Source organism: Oncorhynchus keta, unplaced genomic scaffold (assembly GCF_023373465.1).
Source record: "Oncorhynchus keta strain PuntledgeMale-10-30-2019 unplaced genomic scaffold, Oket_V2 Un_contig_22762_pilon_pilon, whole genome shotgun sequence".
Classification (NCBI taxonomy): domain Eukaryota; kingdom Metazoa; phylum Chordata; class Actinopteri; order Salmoniformes; family Salmonidae; genus Oncorhynchus; species Oncorhynchus keta.
The window spans coordinates 3,144-23,779 of NW_026283041.1; positions in this window are offsets into that span (position 1 = coordinate 3,144).

Genomic DNA, 20,636 nt, shown 5'->3' on the forward strand with positions numbered 1-20,636 from the left:
CCTCTCTCTCCCTCCCTCCACATGGGTATTCTCTCCCTCCAGCCTCCTATCTCCCTCCCAGTCTCCTGCCTTCCCTCTCTCCTCCCTCCACATGGGTATCCCTCCCTCCCTCCTAGCCTCCCCCTCTCTCCCTCCCTCCACATGGGTATTCTCTCCTCCAGCCTCCCTATCTCCCTCCTAGTCTCCCCTCTCCCTCTCTCCTCCCTCCACATGGGTTTCCTCCTCCAGCCTCCCTATCTCCTCCCTCCCAGTCTCCTGTCTTCCCTCTCCTCCTCTCCTCCTCCCCCCTCCACATGGGTATTTCTCTCTCTCCTCCCTATCTCCCTCCCTCTCCTGCCTTCCCCTCTCCCTCCCTCCACATGGTATTCTCTCCCTCCAGCCTCCCTATCTCCCTCCCAGTCTCCTGTCTTTCCCCCCTCTCTCCTCCTCCACATGGGTATTCTCTCCTCCAGCCTCCCTATCTCCTCCCAGTCTCCTGCCTTCCTCTCCTCTCTCCCTCCCCTCCACATGGTCTCTCCCTCCAGCCTCCTATCTCCCCCCAGTCTCCTGCCCTCTCCCCCTCTCTCCCTCCCTCCACATGGGTATTCTCTCCCTCCCAGCCTCCCTATCTCCCTCCCAGTCTCCTGCCTTCCCTCTCCCCTCTCTCCCTCCCTCCACATGGGTATTCTCTCCCTCCAGCCTCCCCCTATCTCCCTCCCAGTCTCCTGCCTTCCCTCTCCCCCTCTCTCCCTCCTCCACATGGGTATTCTCTCCTCCAGGAGAAACTCCAGCCACCCTGTGTGCTGCTGCCTGACAGCGCTCTGTCAAACCTAGCCCTGTCTTCTTTCTCTTAGTTTCCATAGAAACGCCTGGTTGTGGAAAAGTACAAGTGAACGGATAGCATGAAAAGAGCAGTACGAAGAAGACAAACACGGGCAACAATAATTAGTTTGGGGCTGTGCACGCCCGCTGATGCGAGATCTGCCAAAACGCCAGGTGGAGGAAGGTTCTGGGGTGGTTTCACTTTACAGTGAAATGTTGTTGCGCTTTCAGACAGACTGTAACAATGGATTATTTTGACCTTCCAGATTCAGTGATATTGTATTTAACATGGAGTTACAGCTATGAAATGACATGGTCATTTATGTCAGGTTTTGTCTCATTCTTCATCTCAAAGACTTGAAAAGACGGCTAAAAAAACAGTGCATGAGTTTACGATGTTACTATATGACTGTATTTTAGGGCATCTTCAGGAAGTCGGGAGGCACTAGGGACATAATCATTAATAATGAATTTCAAGGCCATATTTCAAAGCGTCCTGGAGAATTCTGATCAGACATTCACAGTGTTTATCCACCGCTGCCCAACTCTAGGGATACAGGAGGCTGAATGGAGCACCGAGCGGTGGAGCGATACCTCTCTGTGATTAACTGGTTTGGTCTGGCCCTCAGCGGCCCTCTGGAACTCTGCTCGCAAATCTTCGGTGGTGCCTCGCTTGAGTGGCCGTGGCGGCAGGTGACGAAAAGCACTGTGAGGTGTGTGAGGCTGAACACGTGCTCCCTGGTCTCTGAGCGAGAGAGAGAGAGAGAGAGAGAGAGAGAGAGAGAGAGAGAGAGAGAGAGAGAGAGAGAGACATACAGAGAGGCACATATGGAGACTCAAACGGCTCCCACCCAGGGAGTGACATTGAGAGGATCTCTCTCTCTCTTCCTCTCTCTTACTCTCTCTTACTCCTAACATATCACCTCTCCCTTTTCTCTTATTTACTTTCTCTCCCTCTTGTATGCTCACCCCCACTCATCCCAAAGCGTCATCTCTCCATCTCTTTCCCTTTTCACCCTCCCTCTCTGTCTCTCTCCCCTCTCCCTCCTCCTCCCTCTCGCTGTGTCCCCAACCCAGGCTCACTCTGGGTATCACATGGGCAGCCATCAGCACTCTGAAGTGCCACACACATTTTCCCAAAGCGGTGTGAATGAGATCATTGTCCTTCACCCCAATGCTGCAAGCGGAAGAAGACAAGAGGGTAGGGAAGGGTTGAGAGAAGAAGACAGGAAGGGATGGGAGGGGATGAGAGAATAGAACCGAGAGGAGGAGAGGGGTGCGGAGATGAGAGACGATGAGTGAAACAAGGGAGTAGAGGACAAGGGAGAGGAGAAGGGGAGGACAGAGGGAAAGAGAAGATAGGAAGGAAGGATCGACAAAGAAGAGAGGAGAAGGGAGGGAGGAAGAAGAGAGGAAGGAGGGCACCCTGTTCACTACCTCCTGGCCACTGTTTAGAGCCCTGCTAATAGCAGACTGAATGTATTCTATGAGGGAGGCTTGGCCTCCGTCCCAAATGGCACCCTATTGTCCCTATCTCGTGCATTCATAGGGAATAGGTGCCAGTTTGTACAGCTGGTCCTCATGATAAGGTTTGGTGGTGGACGTTGAGCCATGGCCCCTCATTAACAATGAGCAGTCTTATAATCTCCCAGGATTCAGACTGCCACTGCTGTTACGAGGGGACAAATACTCTTCCCTTGTCCCTTTGATGAGGTTTCACCCCCACTTCCCACCCACTTCCTCTAGGCCACATGGACAGGTAACTGTAGCAATGTGTGTTTGAGAGGCAGACTGACAATGACAACTAGAGAGAATCAAGGACAACTAGAGAGACACAAGGACAACTAGAGAGAAAAACAAGGACAACTAGGGAGAAAAACAAGGACAACTAGAGAGAAACAAGGACAACTAGAGAAAAACAAGGACAACTAGAGAGAAACAAGGACAACTAGAGAGAAACAAGGACAACTAGAGAAAAACAATGACAACTAGAGAGAAACAAGGACAACTAGAGAGAGGAGAAACAATGACAACTAGAGAGAAACAAGGACAACTAGAGAGAAACAAGGAAAAACAAGGACAACTAGAGAGAAACAAGGACAACTAGAGAGAAACAAGGACAACTAGAGAAACAAGGAAACTAGAGAGAAACAAGGACAACTAGAGAGAAACAAGGACAACTAGAGAGAAAAACAAGGACAACTAGAGAAAACAAGGACAACTAGAGAGAAACAAGGACAACTAGAGAGAGACAACTAGAGAGAAACAAGACAACTAGAGAGAAACAAGGACAACTAGAGAAACAAGGACAACTAGAGAGAAACAAGGACAACTAGAGAGAAACAAGAACCAAGTAGAGAGAAAAAGACAATAGAAAAACAAGGACAACTAGAGAGAAACAAGGACAACTAGAGAAAACAAGGACAACTAGAGAAACAAGGACAACTAGAGAGAAACAAGAGAAAAACAAGGACAACTAGAGAGAAAACAAGGACAACTAGAGAGAAACAAGGACAACTAGAGAGAAACAAGGACAACTAAAAACAGAAACAATGACAACTAGAGAGAAACAAGGACAACTAGAGAGAAACAAGGACAACTAGAGAGAAACAAGGACAACTAGAGAGAAACAAGGACAACTAGAGAGAAACAAGGACAACTAGAGAGAAACAAGGACAACTGGACCTAGAGAGAAACAAGGACAACTAGAGAGAAAAACAAGGACAACTAGAGAGAAAACAAGGACAACTAGAGAAACAATGACAACTAGAGAGAAAAAACAATGACAACTAGAGAGAAACCAACTAGAGAGAAAACAAGGACAACTAGAGAAAACAAGGACAACTAGAGAAAAACAAGGACAACTAGAGAGACAACTAGAAAAACAAGGACAACTAGAGAGAAACAATGACACAACTAGAGAAAACAAGGACAACTAGAGAGAAACAAGGACAACTAGAGAGAAACAAGGTTAGAGAGAAACAATGACAACTAGAGAGGACAACTAGAAAAACAAGGGACAACTAGAGAGAAAACAAGGACAACTAGAGAGAAACAAGGACAACTAGAGAGAAACAAACCAGTAGAGACAAATAGAGAGAAACAAGGACAACTAGAGAGTTAGAGAGAAAAACAAGGACAACCAGAGAGAAAAAAAAACAAGAGAAACAATGACAACTAGAGAAAAACAAGGACAACTAGAGAGAAACAAGGACAACTAGAGAGAAACAAGGACAACTAGAGAGAAACAATGACAACTAGAGAGAAACAAGGACAACTAGAGAGAAACAAGGACAACTAGAGAAACAAGGACAACTAGAGAAACAAGGACAACTAGAGAGAAACAATGACAACTAGAGAGAAACAATCTCAAGGACAACTAGAGAGAAACAAGGACAACTAGAGAGAAAACAAGGACAACTAGAGAGAAACAAGGACAACTAGAGAGAAACAAGGACAAGAAACAAGGACAACTAGAGAGAAACAATGGACAACTAGAGAGAAACAAGGACAACTAGAAAAAACAAGGACAACTAGAGAGAAACAAGGACAACTAGAGAGAAACAAGGACAACTATAAACAATGAGAAAAACAAGGACAACTAGAGAGAAACAAGGACAACAAGAGAAACAACTAGAGAGAAACAAGGACAACTAGAGAAAAGGACAACTAGAGAGAAACAATGACAACTAGAGAGAAACAAGGACAACTAGAGAGAAACAAGGACAACTAGGAGAAACAGGACAATAGACTAGAGAAAACAAGGACAACTAGAGAGAAACAAGGACAACTAGAGAGAAACAAGGACAACTAGAGAGAAACAAGGACAACTAGAGAGAAACAAGGACAACTAGAGACTAAAAACAAGGACAACTAGAGAGAAACAATGACAACTAGAGAGAAACAAGGACAACTAGAGAGAAACCAACTAGAGAGAAAAACAAGGACAACTAGGGAGAAAAACAAGGACAACTAGAGAGAGGGACAAGGACAATGTAGAGAGAAACAATGACAACTAGAGAGAAACAAGGACAACTGGAAACAAGGACAACTAGAGAGAAACAAGGGACAACTAGAGAAAACAAGGACAACTAGAGAGAAACAAGGACAACTAGAGAGAAAAACAAGGACAACTAGAGAGAAACAAGGACAACTAGAGAGTTAGAGAGAAACAAGGACAACTAGAGAGAAACAAGAACCAGAGAGAGAAACAATGACAACTAGAGAGAAACAAGGACAACTAGAGAGAAACACAAGGACAACTAGAGAGAAACAAGGACAACTAGAGAGAAACAAGGACAACTAGAGGAAACAAGGACAAAACAAGAACAAATGACAACTAGAGAGAAACAAGGACAACTAGAGAGAAACAAGGACAACTAGAGAGAAACAAGGACAACTAGAGAGAAGGACAACTAGAGAAACAATGACAACTAGAGAGAAACAAGGACAACTAGAGAGAAACAAGGACAACTAGAGAAAAGGAAACAAGGACAACTAGAGAGAAACAATGACAACTAGAGAGAAACAAGGACAACTAGAGAGAAACAAGGACAACTAGAGAAAACAAGGACAACTAGAAAAACAAGGACAACTAGAGAGAAACAAGGACAACTAGAGAGACAAGGACAACTAGAGAGAAACGAGGACAACTAGAGAAACAATGACAACTAGAGAGAAAAACAATGACAACTAGAGAGAAACAAGGACAACTAGAGAGAAACAAGGACAACTAGAGAAAACAAGGACAACTAGAGAAAAACAAGGACAACTAGAGAGAAACAAGGACAACTAGAGAAAACAAGACAACTAGAGAGAAACAAGGACAAAGGACAATGACAACTAGAGAGAAAAAACAAGGACAACTAGAGAGAGAAACACAAGGACAACTAGAGAGAAACAAGGACAACTAGAGAGAAACAAAGGAAACAATGACAACTAGAGAGAGAGAGAAACAAGGACAACTAGAGAGAAACGAGACAACTAGAGAAACAATGACAACTAGAGAGAAAACAAGGACAACTAGAGAGAAACAAGGACAACTAGAGAAAACAAGGACAACAAGGACAACTAGAGAGAAACAAGGACAACTAGAGAAAACAAGGACAACTAGAGAGAAACAAGGACAACTAGAGAAACAATGACAACTAGAGAAAAACAAGGACAACTAGAGAGAAACACAAGGACAACTAGAGAGAAACAAGGACAACTAGAGAGAAACGAGGACAACTAGAGAAACAATGACAACTAGAGAAAACAATGACAACTAGAGAGAAACAAGGACAACTAGAGAGAAACAAGGACAACTAGAGAAAACAAGGACAACTAGAGAAAACAAGGACAACTAGAGAGAAAACAAGGACAACTAGAGAGAAAACAAGGACAACTAGAGAGAAACAAGGACAACTAGAGAAACAATGACAACTAGAGAAAAACAAGGACAACTAGAGAGAAACACAAGGACAAAGGAAACAAGGACTAGAGAGAAACAAGGACAACTAGAGAGAAACAATGACAACTAGAGAGAAACAATGACAACTAGAGAGAAAAACAAGGACAACTAGAGAAAAACAAGGACAACTAGAGAGAAACAAGGACAACTAGAGAGAAACAAGGACAACTAGAGAGAAACAAGGACAACTAGAGAGAAACAATGAAACAAGAAACAATGACAACTAGAGAAAAACAAGGACAACTAGAGAAAAACAAGGACAACTAGAGAGAAAAACAAGGACAACTAGAGAGAAACAAACTAGAGAGAAACAATGACAACTAGAGAGAAACAATGACAACTAGAGAGAAAACAAGGACAACTAGAGAAAAACAAGGACAACTAGAGAGAAAAACAAGGACAACTAGAGAGAAACAAGGACAACTAGAGATAAACAAGGACAACTAGAGAGAAACAATGACAACTAGAGAGAAACAAGGACAACTAGAGAGAAACAAGGACAACTAGAGAGAAACAAGGACAACTAGAGAGAAACAATGAAACTAGAGAAAATCAAGGACAACTAGAGAGAAACAAGGACAACTAGAGAGAAAACAAGGACAACTAGAGAGAAACAAGGACAACTAGAGAGAAACAAGGACCAGTAGAGAAAACAAGGACAACTAGAGAGAAACAAGGACAACTAGAGAGAAACAAGGACAACTAGAGAGAAAAACAAGGACAACTAGAGAGAAAAACAAGGACAACTAGAGAGAAAAAGGACAACTAGAGAGAAACAATGACAACTAGAGAGAAACAAGGACAACTAGAGAGAAACAAGGACAACTAGAGAGAAACAAGGACAACTAGAGAGAAACAAGGACAACTAGAGAGAAACAAGGACAACTAGAGAAAACAAGGACAACTAGAGAGAAACAAGGACAACTAGAGAGAAACAAGGACAACTAGAGATAAACAAGACAACTAGAGAAACAATGACAACTAGAGAGAAACAAGGACAACTAGAGAGAAACAAGGACAACTAGAGAGAAACAAGGACAACTAGAGAAAAACAAGGACAACTAGAGAGAAACAAGGACAAGTAGAGAGAAACAATGGCAACTAGAGAGAAACAAGGACAACTAGAGAGAAACAAGGACAACTAGAGAGAAACAAGGACAACTAGAGAGAAACAAGGACAACTAGAGAGAAACAATGACAACTAGAGAGAAACAAGGACAACTAGAGAGAAACAAGGACAACTAGAGAGAAACAAGGACAACTAGAGAGAAACAAGGACAACTAGAGAAAAACAAGGACAACTAGAGAGAAACAAGGACAACTAGAGAGAAAAACAAGGACAACTAGAGAGAAACAAGGACAACTAGTAGAGAAAAACAAGGACAACTAGAGAGAAACAAGGACAACTAGAGAGAAACAAGGACAACTAGAGAGAAAAACAAGGACAACTAGAGAGAAAAACAAGGACAACTAGAGAGAAAAACGAGGACAACTAGAGAGAAACAATGACAACTAGAGAGAAACAAGGACAACTAGAGAGAAACAAGGACAACTAGAGAGAAACAAGGACAACTAGAGAGAAACAAGGACAACTAGAGAGAAACAATGACAACTAGAGAGAAACAAGGACAACTAGAGAGAAACAAGGACAACTAGAGAGAAACAAGGACAACTAGAGAGAAACAAGGACAACTAGAGAAAACAAGGACAACTAGAGAGAAACAAGGACAAGTAGAGAGAAACAATGACAACTAGAGAGAAACAAGGACAACTAGAGAGAAACAAGGACAACTAGAGAGAAACAAGGACAACTAGAGAGAAACAAGGACAACTAGAGATAAACAAGGACAACTAGAGAGAAACAATGACAACTAGAGAGAAACAAGGACAACTAGAGAGAAACAAGGACAACTAGAGAGAAAAACAAGGACAACTAGAGGAGAAAAATCAAGGACAACTAGAGAGAAAAAACAATGGAAACAAGGACAGTAGAGAAAAACAAGGACAACTAGAGAGAAACAAGGACAACTAGAGAAAACAAGGACAACTAGAGAGAAACAAGGACAACTAGAGAGAAAACAAGGACAACTAGAGAGAAAAACGAGGACAACTAGAGAAAAACAAGGACAACTAGAGAGAAAAAAAGGGCAACTAGAGAGAAACAAGGACAACTAGAGAGAAACAAGGACAACTAGAGAGACAACTAGAGAGAAACAAGGACAACTAGAGAAAACAAGGACAACTAGAGAGAAACAAGGACAACTAGAGAGAAACAAGGACAAGGACAAGGACAACTAGAGAGAAACAAGGACAACTAGAGAGAAACAAGGACAACTAGAGAGAAAAACAAGGACAACTAGAGAGAAAAACAAGGACAACTAGAGAGAAACAAGGACAACTAGAGAGAAACAAGGACAACTAGAGAGAAAAACAAGGACAACTAGAGAGAAACAAGGACAACTAGAGAGAAACAAGGACAACAAGAGAAAAACAAGGACAACTAGAGAAACAATGACAACTAGAGAGAAACAAGGACAACTAGAGAGAAACAAGGACAACTAGAGAGAAACAAGGACAACTAGAGATAAACAAGGACAACTAGAGAAAAACAAGGACAACTAGTAGAGAGAAACAATGACAACTAGGAGAGAGAAACAAGGACAACTAGAGAGAAACAAGGACAACAGAAAATCAAGGACAACTAGAGAGAAAAACAAGGACAACTAGAGAAAAACAAGGAAACTAGAGAGAAACATGGACAACTAGAGAGAAACAAGGACAACTAGAGAGAAACAAGGACAACTAGAGAGAAACAAGGACAACTAGAGAAAAACAAGGACAACTAGAGAGAAACAAGGACAACTAGAGAGAAACAAGGACAACTAGAGAGAAACGAGGACAACGAGAGAGAAACATGGACAACTAGAGAGAAACAAGGACAACTAGAGAGAAACAAGGACAACTAGAGAGAAACAAGGACAACTAGAGAAAAACAAGGACAACTAAAGAAACCAAGGACAACTAGAGAGAAACAAGGACAACTAGAGAAACCATGACAACTAGAGAGAAAAACAAGGACAACGAGAGAGAAACAAGGACCAGTAGAGAGAAACAAGGACCAGTAGAGAGAAACAAGGACAACTAGAGAGAAACAAGGACCAGTAGAGAGAAACAAGGACCAGTAGAGAGAAACAAGGACCAGTAGAGAGAAACAAAGACCAGTAGAGAGAAACAAGGACCAGTAGAGAGAAACAAGGACAACTAGAGAGAAACAAGGACAACTAGACAGAAACAAGGACCAGTAGAGAGAAACAAGGACCAGTAGAGAGAAACAAGGACAACTAGAGAGAAACAAGGACCAGTAGAGAGAAACACAAACACGTGTGTTTGAACACGGTTTAAACTCCTCTGAAATGTTTTATACGATTACATTTTTTTTTTTAAAAGCTCATTTTTGTTTTCATTCATTTTTACAATATAGTCAATTGCAGCTGTCCTTTCCAAGGGGAAATTGCTCAGTTCTGCCTTCAGGACAAGACTCAACCTGCATTCACGCTAGGCTAGCTACTAGCATCCACGCTGGGCTACATTATCTCCCACCCTATCACATACAGAGCAATATCAAACATGGCTAGCACCGCTAACCCTCTGTGCTGAGCCTCCGTTTATGACAAGCCTTCATTGTTCCCAAATGAGAGCTTATCAGATGACCGACAAAAAAGCCACATGACTCCTGTTGATTTCTGATTTCTCTGAGACGGGCTTTGAGTTTGTGTCAATGTTTCTTACTGTTACCGACTTAGCACGCCAAATAACATTAGTACTATACTTCCTCCTGATGGCATGCCTTACTTAGCAACAATCACTTTTAAGTCCCAGAACTAACCAATATCCACCCATAAATAAAACAGTATTTATTAACACTTCCTGGTATTTTTCACGAATGAAGCAGACAACAACGAAGCAAGAGGGACCAGAAGGCCTTGCCTCAGGCTGTCCTCTGTCCACTAAGTGTTTACCCTTAATACAGGACACAATGTCATTGGGAGGGACATATTACTCATTCCGCTATCATACACTCATAATGTATCTGTATACATTGACAAACCACAGAATTACTGTTGCATCCGCTCCTGTGCTGAGTCATAGCAGCCTAATGTTTATTGACTGTTCATTCAAATTCCTGTCCTGTGGCTCAAAAGTTCTAACACTGATTAGGGTTGATTATCTTGGGGGTCTGCAAAAGGAGAAAGCGATTACGCAGGAAAAGCAGGGCAGATTTAGCAGCAATGGGGTAGGATTACTTCCCAGCAAATACAGTATCTGGTATTGTTCAAGGTCGAAGTTCATATATTGTCGCCGAATGTTATGAACCGTAGTTGCTAATCACAATACATGCACTGACTGTACTGGAGGTTGGTTTCGTGGTCAACACAGCCAAGCTACACCACGGGAGGTTGGTGGCACCTTATTGGGGAGGATGGGCTCGTGGTAATGGCTGGAGCGGAATAGGTGGAATGGCGTCAAATAAATTAAACATGGTTTCCAAGGGTTTCATGCCATTCCATTCACTTTGTTCCAGCCATTATTATGAGCCCTCCTCCCCCTCAGCAGCCTCCTGTGGGCTACACATGCCCAAAGGCGGGGTTCGAATCCCCTATGTGCCAGTTTACAACTGTCTCCCCTACCTGACCACCTGTCCTCATTTCTGATCTGTCTAATAAAAACAAAAATACATATGCATACTGATAGATAGGGTTGAACAATTCTGGTAAATTCCCCAACATTTCCAGGTTTTCCAGAAATCCTGGTTGGAGGATTTCCTTCTTATTTCCTCAAGGACAGGTCATTTTTCTCTCAAAACCAGAAGCTGAGAGATGTGGAGGTGTATTTCCCAAGATGTTTAGGCCTACAGAGATGGGAGAGTCAATCATCTGAGAATCTGTTGATGTGGAGGACCAGTCAAGCCTGCCCTGACTGCTGTCAGCACTGTCAGTAGCAACACTATGAGTTATAGCAGCTAGCTCTGTCATGAGAATTGTCAATCACAATGACAATAACTGACAATCAATAGCTCTGACCAATCCCCGAGGTTTGTAAGACCATGGGTTTAATAATAATTAGTCAAAGACTCAGCTTATGCAAAAATATAGTAGTTTATTCATGAGAACGTTCTGAAGTCCATTACACAAAGACATCCATTTTATAGCTGCGCAAATACTTCCACACAAACAGTAGAAATCGTACCATAGGGAACCCTCTGTCTGTCTATGATGTTGATGATGTATTTCCATCATACCAAAAGACAGAACAATGAAGCATTGAGGTGCAAAACACTTGAGAGGTTTTTTGAAAGGCAGTCGTGAATAAACAATCTAATTCATGCAGTTCCTGCTTCCACCACAGACACATTTTTTCCGTAAAGTGCACAAATTTCCATATACACGCCATTGAGAGGACACAGTCATTACTCGGTCAGTGGGTGTGCTTGATAGATGTGATTTTACCACATGAATTCACAGGTGCGCTGGATTACTCTGCCGTCCCTTGCAGGTTTTCAAGTGGTTTATTAAAGCCCTCCGAAGGCTTCAATGTCAAGGATAATTTAATTGGGTATACATCCAAAATTGCACCCTATTCCCTATGTAGTACACTACTTTTGACCCTATGGGCCCTGGTCAAAAGTAGTGCGCTAATAATGCTAAATTCCTGTATTTTTTCAGTTGTGACACAACCTGGGTAAGTTTAGTGTCTTTAATTACAGTGTGACTCTCCCTGCTTTAGGATGGAACAACTATTTATAATTAAAGTTTTCAAATGTCAGCCGTGCCGAGTTATAGTGTTTGTCCCAAATGGCACCCTATTCCCTATGTAGTGCACTACTTTTGAACAGGGCCCACTAGAGATTCTGGGTTCGAGTCCAGGCTCTGTCGCAGCCGGGCCACAGCCGGGAGACCCGTGGGCGGCGTTTGTCCCATCACGCACTAGCCACTTCAATGGCGGCACAGTACACACTGACATGGTGTACAGTGTTTCCTCCGACACATTGGTACAGGTGGCTTCCGGGCTAAGTGGGTATTGTGTCAGAAGCAGTGTGGCTCGGTTGTGTTTCGGAGGATGCACAGCTCTCGACCTTCGCCTCTCCTGAGTCCGTATGGGAGTTGCAGCGATGAGACAAGACTGTAACTACCAATTTAGATACCAAAACAATTGGGGTAAAAAAATATATAATAATAATAATAATAATAATCTAATAGCTAAATGATCCATAGTATGACCATCATAAAACAACTCCATATGTTAACATAGTAACCCCTCCCCCCAACAGTTTAGACCCCTAGAGGTTAAAGGAAAATCCCACCCCAAAACTATTATTCAATTGTTGACATAGTCCCAAAATGTGTTGCTTGTCAGCAATCAGGTTTTCAAGATATGTAACCTTCAAAATAGAAATCCTCCCTGTATGATGCATTTAGCATCAGATGATGCCGTTTTGCATCATATAGCAAAATGCATCGTACAGGGATGATTTCTGTATTTTTGAAGGTTTATCTTAATCTTGATTGCTGACAAGCTTTCACATTGAACTAAATCAACAATGGAATAATGAAACAAATACCAAAGATTGTTTTTAAGGTGGAGTTTTCCTTTAACGCAGAGGAACAGTCAGCAGTTTGAATCCGTGACACAGTCTATGTTCCACTGTGTTGTGAGCTCTTGAGTCCCTTTTCCTTGAATGCAAATCGCAGCTAAAACGTTAGTTGCCAAAACACTCAACACATCACTGCATCATTTCCATCACAATTTGCCTTTGTGTTTCTCATTTGCTTGTTTTAACGGATATATGGATGACAGGACAAGATAATTACAGTGTAAGGACAGCAAAGAGGAAGTGTTTGGTTCAAAGACAGTAATTACGTCCCAAATGGCACCTATTCCTTACACAGCGCACTACTGTTCACTAGAGCCATATGGGCCCCGGTCAAAAGCAGCACACTTTATAGGGAATAGGGTGGCATTTGGGACACAAGCTGGATCAGAGATAGGTTTGTTGAGGCGCACTCCCAGGTGCAGCACTGACCTTGTGAGGGAAGTGAGGAGGAGGCTAAGTTTACTTTGGCAGACGAACTGAGCCACCCCTACCTCTGTAATCAGAAGCAGACAGAATCCGCCAACTGCCTGTGTGTGTGTGTGTGTGTGTGTGTGTGTGTGTGTGTGTGTGTGTGTGTGTGTGTGTGTGTGTGTGTGTGTGTGTGTGTGTGTGTGTGTGTGTGTGTGTGTGTGTGTGTGTGTGTGTGTGTGTGTGTGTGTGTGTGTGTGTGTGTGTGTGTGTGTGTGTGTGTGTGTGTGTGTGTGTGTGTACACTTCTCCTGATAAACCCTTATTTGTCCCCGCTTTGCTGAATCACCACTTTCCTACTTGCTGACAACAATGGAAATTTGAGGAGGAAAAAGTCAAACATTGTCAGGTTTTCCTACGTGACCGTGGCTGTTGGTCTCACAACAGCCTGGACAAGCACACAAATATGCAGCCGCCACACATACAGTATATTTACACTATATATACACAAATGTATGTGGACACCTTTTCAAATTAGGGGATTCGGCTATTTCAGCCACACCGTTGCTGACAGGTGTATACAATCTCCATAGACAAACATTGGCAGAAGAATGGCCTTACTGAAGAGCTCAGTGACTTTCAACGTGGCACCGTCATTGGATGCCACTTTTCCAACAAGTCAAGTCGTCAAATTTCTGCCCTTCTAGAGCTGCACCGGTCAACTGTAAGTGTTGTTGTGAATTGGAAACGTCTAGGAGCAACAACGGCTCAACCGCAAAGTGGTAGGCCACACAGGATTCACAGAACGAGACCACCAAGTTCTGAAGGGCAGATCGCGTAAAAATTGTCTGTCCTCAGCTGCAACACTCACTACCGAATTCCAAAATACCTCTGGATGCAACGTCAGCACAATAATAACTGTTCTTTGGGAGAAGGAATAATGGTCTGGGGCTGTTTATCATGGTTCGGGCTAGGCCCCTTAGTTCCAGTGAAGGAACGCTACATTCTGTGCTTCAACTTTGTAAGCAGTTTGGGAAGGCCCTTTTCTCTTTCAGCAGGACAATGCCCCCGTGCACAAAGCGAGGTGCATACAGAACTGGTTTGTCGAGATCGGAGTGGAAGAACAAGACTGGTCTGCACAGAGCCCTGACCTCAACCCCATGGAACACCTTTTGGAGGAATTGGACGCGGACTGTGAGTCAGGCTAATCGCCCAACATCAGTACCATCAGGGGGACCAACTCCGTATTAATGCCCACGATTTTGGAATGAGATGTTGGACAAGCAGATGTCTACATATTTAGGTCACGTAGTGTATATATGTTTGCACATAACATTTGAGGTTTTGTTTGACTATGGTTTTTGTATCACTGGTGATACTGGCACTGTGAGAATTAGAACATGGGGAGATACAGTATTCTGTACATCACTGTGTTTATCACTGTGCATCTTACATTCTAAAGAGCTCACAGGATGGAATTGAGAGAGATGTGCGGCCCCACATCAACCACATTAGGATCTCATCTCCCATGACCTACAACATAACCTGAGCCATCTTCATTGGAGAAGGATAATAAGCTGACAGTAGAAATTCTACTATATCCTCTTAGCTCTTTGTCTCTTATCCTGTGGAGTTTCATGGAGTTGTCAGGGCAGCGGTGTATAGTCAGGTGACATTCCTGCCCCATAGAGATAGATAGAGGACTTTTGTGCCCAAAATCCTGTTTTAGACGCCATAAAAGGACAGATACAAAGATGCGATGTCTATCTAACTCTATGTCCTGCTCCTATCGCAGGCTTCCTGCCCTAATCAGTGAAAGAGGCAACAGCTGAGCTGATTGACCTCAGTGTTGCTGCTGCTGGGTGGTCTGGGAACAGGTGCCGGTGGGGTGGGGGCGGGGGGGGGTGACACAGGGTCAAGAACTCAGTTCACCCCCAGCATTCCTCAGAATCCTGGGTCATGTTCATCTGGGCACATGACGGAAAAATATTTTAAAACATTTTGCAACAAATGAAAATGAGTGTTCCTTATTGGACAAGACAAGTAGTCCCTCACTGTTTCAGTCCTTTCTTCTGTTTGGTGACTAATGAACACAACCCTGCCTTGAGATGGCAGAGGAGAAGCGTTGGCTTTTTTTAAACAAGCTTTTACTCACCCTGTTAGTTTAGTGAGATAACCCAATCAAGCAGAACAATGAGATGAATGACCAATCAATCAATCACACACATACACATATATATATATATATATATATATAAGACCCTTTGTACATCAGCAGTTGTCACAAAGTACTTTTCAGTTACCCTACTTAGATCCCAGATCTCAAGCAGAAGCACAGTGGCTAGGAACAACTCCCTCAAGGAAGGAATCTTCATGGGAGCATGATCATTGCAGCCCACTGATCAATGGCTAATTGTAATTCATTGGCTGAAACTTTCCATCACCTGCATGACACAGAGTCAACTGTGTCAGAATGATTAGTTAACATTCAGGTCAATCTTCCATATAGGATGCAGTAGTTGTAGTAAAACTCACCTATATCCTCCTTTGGTCTCACCTTATTGTCCAATAGTGACATTCTATCATTACAGCTCTATAGCACTAAGGCACCTGGAATTTGTAAAGAAATTCAAGACACGTATACAATAATGCACATTACCCATCTGTACAACAATGCACATACCCCTGGTACAATAATACACAATACCCATCTATTACAACAATGCACATACCCATCTGTACAATAATACACATTACCCATCTGTACAATAATACACATTACCCATCTGTACAATAATGCATTACCCATCTGTACAACAATGTACAATAATACACATACCATCTGTACAATATAACAATACCCATCTGTACAATAATGCACATACCCATCTGTACAATAATACACATTACCCATCTGTACAATACCCATCTGCACAATACACATTACCCATCTGTACAATAATACACATTTCCCATCTGTACAACAATGCACATCCCCATCTGTACAATAATACACATACCCATGTACAATATAACACATTACCCATCTGTACAATAATACACATTACCCATCTGTACAATAATACACATTACCCATCTGTACAATAATACACATCTTACCCATGTACAAATAATATTTCCCATCTGTACAATAATACACTTTGCATCCCCATCTGTACAATAATACACATTACCCATCTGTACAATAATACATTACCCATCTGTACAATAATACACAATACCCATCTATAATACAATAATCATAACAGCACATACCCATCTACCCATACACATTACCCATCTGTACAACAATACCCACCTACCCATCTGTACAATAATACCCATCTGCCCATCTGTACAATAATTACACAATTACCCATCTGTACAATAATACACATTACCCATCTGTACAATATCTGTACACATTACCCATCTGTACAATAATACACATTACCCCATATATACACATACCCATCTGCACAATATAACACATTACCCATCTGTACAACAATGCACATACCCATCTGTACAATAATGCACATACCCATCTGTACAACAATGCACATACCCATCTGTACAATAATACCATCTGCACAATATAACACATACCCATCTGCAATAAACACATTACCACATCTGTACAATAATACACATCTCCCATCTGTGCACAATACCCATACAATTACCCATCTGTACAATAATACATTACATTACCCATCTGCAATATAATACCCATCTGCAATATATACACATTACCCATCTGCACAATATAACACATTACCCATCTGTACAACAAATGCACGTACCCATCTGTACAACAATACACATACCCATCTGTACAACACTACACATACCCATCTGTATGCACATACCCATACACATTACCCATCTGCACAATATAACACATTCCCCATCTGCACAATATAACACATTACCCATCTGTACAATAATACACATTACCCATCTGTACAACAATATTACCCCATCTGTACAATAATACGCATTACCCATCTGTACAATAATACATTACCCATCTGCACAATACTACATTACCCATCTGTACATCCATGCACATTACCCATCTGTACAATAATACACATTACCCATCTGTACAATAATACACATTACCCATCTGTACAATAATACACATTACCCATCTGCACAATATATACCCATCTGCACAATATACACATTACCCATCTGGACAACAATGCACATACCCATCTGTACAATAATACACATTACCCATGCACAATATAATGCACATATACCCATACCCTATCTAATAGTAAATGTCAATAATACATATGCGTACCCATCTGTACAATAATACACATTACCCATCTGTACATCCATGTTCACAATATAACACACCCAACAATGCACATCACCCATCTGCACAATATAACACATTACCCATCTGCACAATATCACATTACCCATCTGCACAATATAACACATTACCCATCTGTACAATAATGCACATTACCCATCTGTACAATAATACACATTACCCATCTGCACAATATAACACATTACCCATCTGTACATCCATGCACATTACCCATCTGTACAATAATGCACATTACCCATCTGTACAATAATGCACATTACCCATCTGTACAATAATACACAGCTTGAAGACTCACTACCTCTCTCACTACTGTAAGTGGCTCTGGATAAGAGCGTCTGCTAAATGACTGGAGTAAATGTCATGTATTGATTACTGTACATATGCTATAATGGTATGTTAATGATAAATAATAGTGTAGCAACCAGAATATGTTATCCTAAACTTCCTGCTAATATGTCATTTTAATTAGCTTCTCTCCATTATATAACTGTGAGAGTTCCTGTATGGTTGAAATTCGCTTAGCAAAGTCCTTTTCCTGTTTCAACACCTGTATCACCATCACACAAAGAGAAAAGATAACGAACAAAACCCCTGAAGGTGATCTATCCCTCAGCCTCTCTAGCCACAGAGAAGATAAAGAGGGATAAGAGAGATGCTAATCTACAGTATCTACCTTCCTTCCACCTACGCAGAGCATTTCAAAGAGCAGGAGAAAACAAAGTCATGAACAATCTGGGTTCCATTCACTAGACTGATGAGCAGGTCTATTGTCATAACGAGCACAAGGAAATTCACAGGACAGAAATTCTACATTGTATTTTTAGATCCACATTGGGTTTTTAGGGAATCTTGAGAAGGCTAGATTTACACCGCCATTAAGTAAATATAAAATGAGACAATATGTGTTTAATCAGTGCAGAAATGAGAGAAAGCTCTTTAAAAAAAAACTGTGTTGGCAATAACCTACATTATCCTTATTAAGAACTAAGTACTGAGTGTACTGAAAACATCACTGCAATAACCTACATTATCCTTATTAAGAACTAAGTACTGAGTGTACTGAAAACATCACTGCAATAACCTACATTATCCTTATTAAGAACTAAGTACTGAGTGTACTGAAAACATCACTGCAATAACCTACATTATCCTTATTAGCTAAGTACTGAGTGTACTGAAAACATCACTGCAATAACCTACATTATCCTTATTAAGAACTAAGTACTGAGTGTACTGAAAACATCACTGCAATAACCTACATTATCCTTATTAAGAACTAAGTACTGAGTGTACTGAAAACATCACTGCAATAACCTACATTATCCTTATTAAGAACTAAGTACTGAGTGTACTGAAAACATCACTGCAGCTCATATGACAATCAATACTTATCTAGGCACCAATCTTGTTGGGAGTTATGTGAATGACATTCCAGACCTAACAAACCAATTAAAGTGAGGAAGAAGAGTGGGAGAGGGCAGAAGGGCTGGGGGAGGGGCTGTGTGAGAGGGGCTGGAGCTGGGTGAGAGGGGAGAAGGGCTGGGGGAGGGGCTGGGTGAGAGGAGCTGGAGCTGGGTGAGAGGGGCTGGAGCTGGGTGAGAGGGGGGGGAGGGCTGGGGGAGGGGCTGGGTGAGAGGGGCTGGAGCTGGGTGAGAGGGGCTGGAGCTGGGTGAGAGAGGAGAAGGGCTGGGGGAGGGGCTGTGTGAGAGGGCAGGGCTGGGGGAGGGGCTGGGAGAGAGGGGCTGGAGATGGGTGAGAGGGGGCTGGTGCTGGGTGAGAGGGGCTGGAGCTGGGTGAGAGGGCAGAAGGGCTGGGGGAGGGGCTGTGTGAGAGGGGCTGGTGCTGGGTGAGAGGGGCTGGAGCTGGGTGAGAGGGAGAAGGGCTGGGGGGGGGGCTGGGGGGAGGGAGAAAGGCTGGGGGGAGGGGCTGGGGCTGGGTGGGAAGGGGCGAAGGGGTGGGTGGATGGGGCTGGGGGTGGGTGGATGGGGCTGGGGATGGGTGGATGGGGCTGGGGATGGGTGGATGGGGCTGGGTGGGAGGGGCAGGGGGTGTGGTGAAGGGTGGAGCTGGGTGGGAAGAGGAGCAGTGTAAGATGAAGTTGCCTTAACGCTGATCTTGGGTCAGTTTGGCATTTTCTCCACCAATGCTTGTGGTTAGGATTGGGAGGCGAAGCTGATCCTAGATCTGTACCTAGATTAAACTTCACCTCTGAGCTGGAGGTAGGTGAGCCAAGTAAGCAAAGCGGAGCTTGGAGTCAGCCAACTGTTTGTTGCTACCCAGACTTTTTAATTTTACCCAAGCTGCCCGAGTAGGGAGGAGGGTGGTATAGAGAGGGGAACTGTGGAATCCCAACCAAGTGCAGTGAGAGACCAAGAGTGGCCCATCGACACTCTCTTGTCTGTCAACATGACTTTATCCTCGGTGAACTCCAGCACCTGGCCCAGCCAGCGGCCACAGTGCTCAGGTGGTGTCAGCACCATCAGAGGACGCCTGTCACAGCTGGAGGCCTGCAGGGTGGATGGTGGGTGTCTTACACAGTGTCCCAGCCTAGCACCTCCTTCATGGCTTGATGTGGCTTTGAGCAGTCAAGAGGGCATGTGTGCGGTTAGTGCCAGTGGTTATAGAGTCGTTTCCCTTTTTGGCAGCCCCCTTCACACCAACATGCCGTGCGGATGAGTAGAAATGGCACTGTCATCCACATTTTCACCCCTGTAGTATAAATGAGTTAGCTTAACCAAGAGAGGCAGGGAGACACGTGTGTTGTCGCGCCACGGATGGCAGTTTGTCTCAGTCTGAAGGCTGACGGTGAAATATTATTCTCAGAACAGCAACAGCTTCTAGATTTAGCCCAGGAAATAGGGGTGAGAAGTTCACTGGCTGTTGAAGGGTTGAGACAGGCAACACTACACACAGCTATTGAACACACATCTGCTGGTGATTTAAACGGCACATTTCTCCCCACAAGTTGTT